At 37.8% G+C, this 7794-nt stretch overlaps 1 pseudogene across 1 annotated transcript; it reads left to right on the top strand.

Moving 5' to 3' along the window:
* Positions 1-605: 605 nt before the first annotated feature.
* LOC148879112 (putative aldo-keto reductase 1) lies at positions 606-7440 on the top strand (annotated as a pseudogene). The gene is made up of 5 exons (XR_016104118.1): positions 606-786; positions 4170-4337; positions 5631-5834; positions 6005-6177; positions 7215-7440. The product of XR_016104118.1 is annotated as a putative aldo-keto reductase 1 (transcript).
* Positions 7441-7794: the final 354 nt, after the last annotated feature.

Genomic DNA, 7794 nt, shown 5'->3' on the forward strand with positions numbered 1-7794 from the left:
AGGTGACAGGACCGTACCCTGTGATAGATACCTGCACCAATCAAATCAGTCTAATGAATAATGGCTGTAGCAGAGAGCCAGATGCGATTACACCGAATTTGTAACGCATTAATATATAAGGGCTCCGACCCCCAAGAAAAAGGTAATTGAATTTTTGGTAATCGAGTAGTGCGCATCCCCACTCTTAGCTCGTCATTACTCTCTAAGCTTCTCTCTCAGAGTTCTAACTTAAGCATCGGAGTGTTCCCGTCGGGCGAACTCCCTAGGAATCCTCCATCTTTTGCTTCTCAGGTGCTATCCGTTGCAGTTAGGAGCGAGACCCCTTTCAACTAGGAGTGACCAAATCGCGCTACATCAGTTACTATCTTCCTGGTTAGGTAGAAAACGGCACAATTCAGGGTGGATGATAAGACCACGCCTCTTGTTTCCGGATTTTTTTGTAGATCGATGAAGTGGATTCAACATCCACCGTGAATCGGACCGTACTCTCTTTTATAATAGCAGCGAGTGAAAGTCAACTAAATGAGATAGGTGGTTGGTGGTGCCACGTGGAAAAATGAAAATGGACAACTACCAATAAAATCTCTGTCGCGTTTTTCTTTTTCGCTTCGCTGTTTTAGCAGTCCCCCGCTTGTTCACTCTGTTCAGCTATTTCTTTTACGTGATCGGCCGAATTCACCCAACTCACCTTCAGCTCCGAGTCGCAGATAGATTAAGATCAGAAAGATGGCGGGAGAGCACAAGGTCGAAATTCCCAGAGTGAAACTGGGAAATCTAGGACTTGAGGTAAAGCCCTATTTAATTCCTCGATTACCCATTTGAGAATCTCCAAGAAAAATTAAGTTTCTTCTTTTTGTCATATTCATTTCCTGCAGAGGGTGTAGTTTGATAGAGAGGGCAATGTGCTCTCACTGTTTATTTATCCTCCGACTGATTTGGTTAAACTTGAAATGTTTTCTTTTTTTTTCAATTATTAATAGAGAAGAAATAAATGCCAGTTGGATTATTCTTATTGTTATGTTATCTGCTCTGTAAATCACCAATGCTGGTAAATCCTGTAATTCACCAATGCTGTAATTCATCAATGCTTTGGACTTTGAGATTGATGGCATTCAATTATCTTTAGGCTATAGAGCTATTATCATGAGTTACATGTTTCCCTTACGGAAGTTCCAATGGGGCTAAGTGAAGAAATACCATTTTCTAGGTGCGAGACAAATTTCAATCTTTATGAAACCTTACCTATTTAAGTGAGAAACTATAGCTGAGTCATTTTAAGAATGTAAAGTTGAAAAATTGGTGATGAAGCGCAATATTTTGCCATCTTGGATGAGGCAGCTGTCTCTGCAGTTTTTCTAAGCCAACCTGATTTCCGACTTTATTGGCATTGAAGATTGTTTCCTTTGCAGACTTTTAAAGATGCCTCCATGGTTTGTATGACTTTTAGACAATTTTCCTGAGCTTCATTGGAATTCTTGTATAATCATTTATGGATTAATGACATCCTAGAAATTCACTTGTATGTTTCTGTTGTCTTGAAATTTTATAGAAACATTTTACCTTTTTCTCTCCATTGTAAAGTTAACTGAGCTTTTGTTTTATAAGCAATGACTTCCTCCAAATATTACCTGAAGAGCGGAAACATCTTGAAATTTGAATATGGTGACACTTTCAAGTCTATAAAGATTCTTGGTTTTTCTTGTTCTCTTTCTCCCACTAAAATGAGGTTTGATCAGGGTGTAAGTATGTGTTTTCTACATGCCATTTGACAACTAAAGGGTCTAATGGCCCGTTTGGAAGCACTGAATCTTTGATTAAGCTGTTTTCTCTGAGCTGCTTTAGAGAAGCCACTAAAAGAAGCTTAAGTCGAAAGCCATATTTTCGGCTGTAAGATACTATTTTTTGTCTCTCCATGTTTCTGATCAAACATTGCTTATGGGCTGTCTGAGTGGAGCTCACCTTGTAAAGCCAGAAGCTGCTACGTGAAAGCCCTCCCTATTGGGCACTAAATTTTGGATTTTGAGGCACAAACTGTTTAACTGGGCTATAGCTATTATTGGGTTGTGCCTCTTAGAGTAAGGGATTTGATAACTTAGACAACTCTTCCATGTGCTGTGCTGTAAGTGAAAACAATTATTTGGGCAAAAAGGTAAAAAACAGAAACGGAAACAAAAGCTCTTACATGCAAGAATTAAGGGGTGATAGAACAAATAGCTATATGGCCAAATTTCATGCTATGAATTAGTCAAATTTCGTATGAATCATTAAATTATTAGAATTGATGATTGAACCATAACGGTATTGAGTAAATCACTTTATTCATTTCAAATACTTCTAAACAATGAATAGATCCATTCATTTGGAGGTACGAAGAGAATAAAATAGGTGTATTTTTTACAATGTCCAGGCCTACTCTTAGCCTGTGAAAGTATGAATGCTCTTGTTCCTTAGCTTATGGGTGCTGACTCCAGATGAATTAAAGGCATCTCAGCTGCTGGTCTGAGAAGAAACTTATCTAGATCCTCCATTGTTTTCCTTGAGATCCTATGAGCAGCTATTTTTCCCACTGAATGGGGTGATGAAACTTCAGTTTGATGGCAGTTCTAAGGGGAACTGAGTGCCATCTACGGTTGGTAAGTTCTTTTTTCTTGAGATCCTATGAGCATTTACTCATTTCCACTGAATGGGGTGATGAAACTTCAATTTGATGGCAGTTCTAAGGGGAACTAAGCACCCGCTATGGTTGGTAGGTTCTTCCTTAAGCTGAATGGTCAAACTTTTTGGGCTTCTAGTGGATCCGTGGGGAACATAGACTTAATAGAAGCAGAAGCGAGGGTCCTAATGGGGGTTCAGGTTGCTAGACAATCTTGATTATCTTCATTGATAATTGGCAGAAACATGGTTAATGCAGTAAGATTGTGTCAAAACAGTGGGAAGCATACTCTAGGGCCTAGCTCACCTTTTAAATGAGATTTTGGTTAATACGATAGCTCAAATAAAATGAATTCCTAGGTAGATGAATTTGACTAAAGATAATTTGTAAAATCTGGGATAGGAAGGGCTTTGCTTATCATTGTGGCTACTCTTTTCTTTTATAGTCTGTCTTATCAGCAATAATTTTTCTATTTATGAAATTTCATTTTTTCCTCATTTATAACTAAGGGGTGTTCTTTTTTTGGATTTTGAGAGGGGGGAAAGTTGGTCAATGAGATTTTGATTCCCATTGACCAAGAAACCCATGTTCATTTTTCAGATTTATGTGGGGACCAATGAAAGTTTATTTTCTTGTAAGTGATACCCATCTCCTAGGTGGGTAAATTAACTTTCCCATCTAGGGGAAAGTTGCCAATAGTTGGATGAGACAAAAATGCCCCTTTTAATAATGAAATTTTTATGGCTAAGATTGTCATTGTCTTATTTACATGGGAAATAAAAGAACATGGGTAAATGCACTTACCTACCTGGGTAAGTGACTTACCGAAAAGCGAACGGAGCATAAGTGGAAACACAAAAGGATTAAAATGATAGAGGTCATGGGGATTGGTACAATTAAAGGTGAAAATTGAAAAACCAATCTAATCTAGGTTTTGTGTGAGAAAACTTAATACGTGGAAGAATTAAATTAGGCCTCGTTTGTTTGCATCTTTGTAACTTACCTGGGTAAGTGCACTTACCCAAGGTAAATGTTTCCTAGGTAAGTGCACTTGCCCATGCTCTTTTGATTTCCAGGATTCCCAGGTAAGTAACAAAATGACATTTTTATCCATAGAAAGCTAATATAAAAATATGGGCAAAGTTGTCCCATTATGCTTTATAAAATTCCCCCTAGGTAGGAAAGTTACTTACCTACCTGACAGATGGGTTAATTTTACCTAGGGAAGTGGAGTTTATTTTACCGTAGGGCCCATTAGTAAATGCAAAAAGAACATTGTAAAGTTGGTCAATGGGAAAAAGATACCCATTGATCAATTTTCCCAAACTTATTTACTGGTAAACAAACGGGGCCTTAGAGTTGCCACCATGGGCATTTTACTTTCTAATACAAATATTTCTTGGGGAATGATTGTTGTGTTCCATTTGTATTGTGGGGGAGGGATTTGAAATTATCCTGCTCATTGTGCAAAGTATTTAATAAATGTTTTTTTTTCTAATTAATTTTTCTTTTATAGGTCTCAAAGTTGGGGCTTGGCTGTACGGGCCTAACTGGAATCTACAATGCTCCCGTCTCTGAGGAGATTGGTATTTCAATAATCAAGGATACTTTTACTAAAGGAATCACACTTTTTGACACAGCTGATGTTCATGGAGCCAATGCCAATGAAGTCCTAGTAGGAAAGGTAAATGTCTTTGCTGGTTTTGTATAATTCAAGTAAGGTGATTCTTTATAGTTTGAGCACTAGGCTAACGTTCTTTTCTGATTGGTTAATGGAAAGGGGCAGGACAAGATTTTTGTTCTGGTAATTGTGCTATGTGTTTTCTCTATAGGTTGGGATCAACTTTAATCCAACTGATCCAAATGGGTTGGGCTGGGGTGGGACATTGTATGAATTTAGTAAATGTGTGATTTAAAATTAGGTTTTACTAGGGTTAAGGTGTTGATAATAAAGTAAGGCATAACAAAAGAAGTGATGGTGATGCCGCAATCAATGGAATTGAGTAAGTATGAAGTGTGATGAGAAACAAAAGTCCTAGTTTGAAAATGAGTATCAATAAAGGAGTCTGTATTCAAATAGGTTAGGTTAGTGTTAGGGTTAAGTGTATTGGATGAAGGTTGTGTTAAGTTAAGGTTAGGTTTGAAGGTTCAACACCTCAGGTTTCTAAAAGATTGGCTTTATACAGTTAAAATTATCACATAACTGCAAACCACATTTTAATTCATGATGTTGATGAAGCTTCTTACTTTACCTTTCTTCAAACAAAATGTGAAATTAGGCAAGAAATTGCTGCAGTATAAATAACTTGACTCAATTAACTAAAGCTTCACTTTAGTGGTTTTTCTTGTTGTAAGTTGGAACCAATGTTTTAAAATGTGAAGACATGACACAAGTCGTTCCACTTCCTAGAGGTGTGAGGCGTAGTTTAGAAAGCAAGAGGTGTAAGCCTCCGAAACACAAGGAGGGATAAGCCTCCTTAAGAGGAGGGGGATTAGGAGGAGGATGAAGAGGAAGGTTGGATCTCATTTTTTTTTTAATAAAAATATTTTATATTAAAAAGAATAAAGATGCATAACATTAGTTGAAACGGGGGGTCTTGTCGAAGCGGTGGTGAGCTCGCTTCGCTCGCTCACTGAAGCGGAGCAAGACCCCCCTAACTCAATTTTTTCTTATCTTTCTCTTTCTTTCCCTTCCCTTTCTTTTCCTTTCCTTTCCTTTCCTTTTTTTTCTTTTTCCTTTTTTTTTCTATTTTTTTATATCAGATGTGCAGGAGGCACATGAGGCGTACGCCTCTAGCACACCTCATGAAACAAGCGCAAGAGGCGTCGCCTCAGGGCGTTTTGGGAGCACCTCACCTGGAGGCTCGCCTCCAGGCATATGCCTCCCACGCCTTTTAAAACACTGGTTGTAACTTGTTGTGGTTGGTTATGGGAGATATTCTTGCAATTGTGATTAAAGATATCTAAAGTTTTGCAGACACTGAAGCAGTTGCCTCGAGAGAACATCCAGCTGGCAACTAAGTTTGGTATTTTCAGAATGGAGCCAACTCATCTTGTAGTTAAGGGTACTCCTGAATATGTCCGTTCATGTTGTGAGGCTAGCCTGAAGCGTCTGGATGTGGAATATATTGACCTTTATTATATACACCGGATAGACACATCAGTACCAATTTGGGAAACTGTAAGTTCTTTCTTGTCTTCTTCCTTTGGTTTTGGAAGGTTGATCTTGGAACTTATGGTTTCCATTCTTTTCTTATCTAAAGTTTAGACCTTCTTTAAACCAATCTTGGTTAATGATAATATGCTTTTCTGGATAACTGGAGTTGAAATTATATTTTTTTGAGGAGGTAGATGGGGGAACTTAAAAAGTTGGTGGAAGAGGGGAAGATAAAATACATTGGGTTGTCTGAAGCCAGTCCAGACACAATAAGGAGGGCATATGCAGTTCATCCCATAACTGCTGTACAAATGGAGTGATCCCTCTGGACTCGTGAAATTCAGGAAGAGATTATCCCATTTTGCAGGTATACGTAAAATCCCAATTCAATTTCTTAAGAAACCTTCATATTGAGCAAAGCAAGCTTTTGGGCAAACGATTTAATTTCAAGGAGTATTTGTTATGTTCTTGTCCCATGTATATATATGCTTTGATGTAAGGTGATTTCAAGTTTAAATTCCTTAGTTGTTTTCTTTTTTTGATCAGCAAAATGAGCTCATTAATTAATGCTTGAGAAATGTACAAAGTTTTAGCTACACAGTAGCCCAAAAACTCATCAGAAAAGCAGCTTGCCCACCCTATTTTGGTTTAGCATCCCCCCTTTTTTTTACTTACACAGATTACAATATTGCCCAAAATAATGTGGATCTGTCAGCTCCCTATTTTGCTAGGACATCTGCCAACCCATTTGCTGTTCTTTTTATCCAGCCAAAACTGAGTTATAACTTTATGCTAGAAAGTCAATTTTTCTAAAGGAAAATCTATATTTCCAAGGGGCTGAGTTGATTTGTTTCTCCCAAGAAATGACCAATAAGGAGTCTTCCACTACTTTGAGCTCTCCACCCAGCTGTATTGCTAGTTTTAGTCCTTGTAATAGGACTATTATTTCAGCCTTAACCGAGTTCCAAAACCAATTGGCCCCAAGAATAAGGCCACTATTCGTCCTTGATGGTTTCTAACCCCTCCCCCCCATACCTGCTCTTCCCGGAATGGATTGCTAGAAGAGCTCTCATCAAAATTTAGTTTCAGCTCATTTGGTCCTGGAGGTTTCCATTTCATTCTCATTGCTTCTTTGTGTGTATCTGTTTGTGCCACTTCAGTCCATTTCCATGACAAGTCATTTGTAGAAACATCTCTAAAGAGTTCAATTGTTTAAATTCCTTAGTTTTTCTCCTCTTGATTTAGAATGCTGAATGGTTTGTTATCTTGTGGAAGTGAAATATCATAGACTTCAATTATTGTCTGCTGTATATTTTCCTTCACTATCTTGCCAATCTGATTTTGTTTCTACCATCTTATTCTAATATATGCAAGTAATACCCTTTGCTACATTTTATTCTGCAGGGAACTTGGCATTGGAATAGTGCCATACAGCCCTCTTGGACGGGGCTTCTTTGCTGGGAAGGCAGTAGTGGAAAGTTTACCTGCAAATAGTTTCTTGGTATGAAGATGGTTTTGATCATGCATTTTGGCCATCTTTTTATTTCTTCTTATTTGCACAAAATTCTATAATAGGAACACTTTATAGGATGGGAATGATTTTAGATTTTAACCCTTTCTTTATGGATAATTCCAGTGAACTGATGAACATGGTTCTGTTATTAGCCCTCACATCCTAGGTTCAAGGGGGAGAACTTCGAAAAGAACAAAATCTTTTTCACTCGGCTTGAAAACTTGGCTGTGAAGCATGGATGCACTCCTGCTCAATTAGCACTAGCATGGATTCTCCACCAAGGGGATGATGTTGCCCATATCCCTAGTGAGTAAAATTTCTTCATGCCAGTATATATTATTACTAACATCCCCTTTCTATAAATTAGAAAAGTTACTATCATTACCATTTAGAATCATCTTCTTAAAAAGAAATGATAATCCTCCTTCGGAAAGTGGGATTAGAGATCTATTATGACCCTTTGGTTTAGAA

This window comes from Nelumbo lutea, chromosome 1 (assembly GCF_056320005.1).
Source record: "Nelumbo lutea isolate HS-2025 chromosome 1, American lotus-T2T, whole genome shotgun sequence".
Lineage (NCBI taxonomy): Eukaryota > Viridiplantae > Streptophyta > Magnoliopsida > Proteales > Nelumbonaceae > Nelumbo > Nelumbo lutea.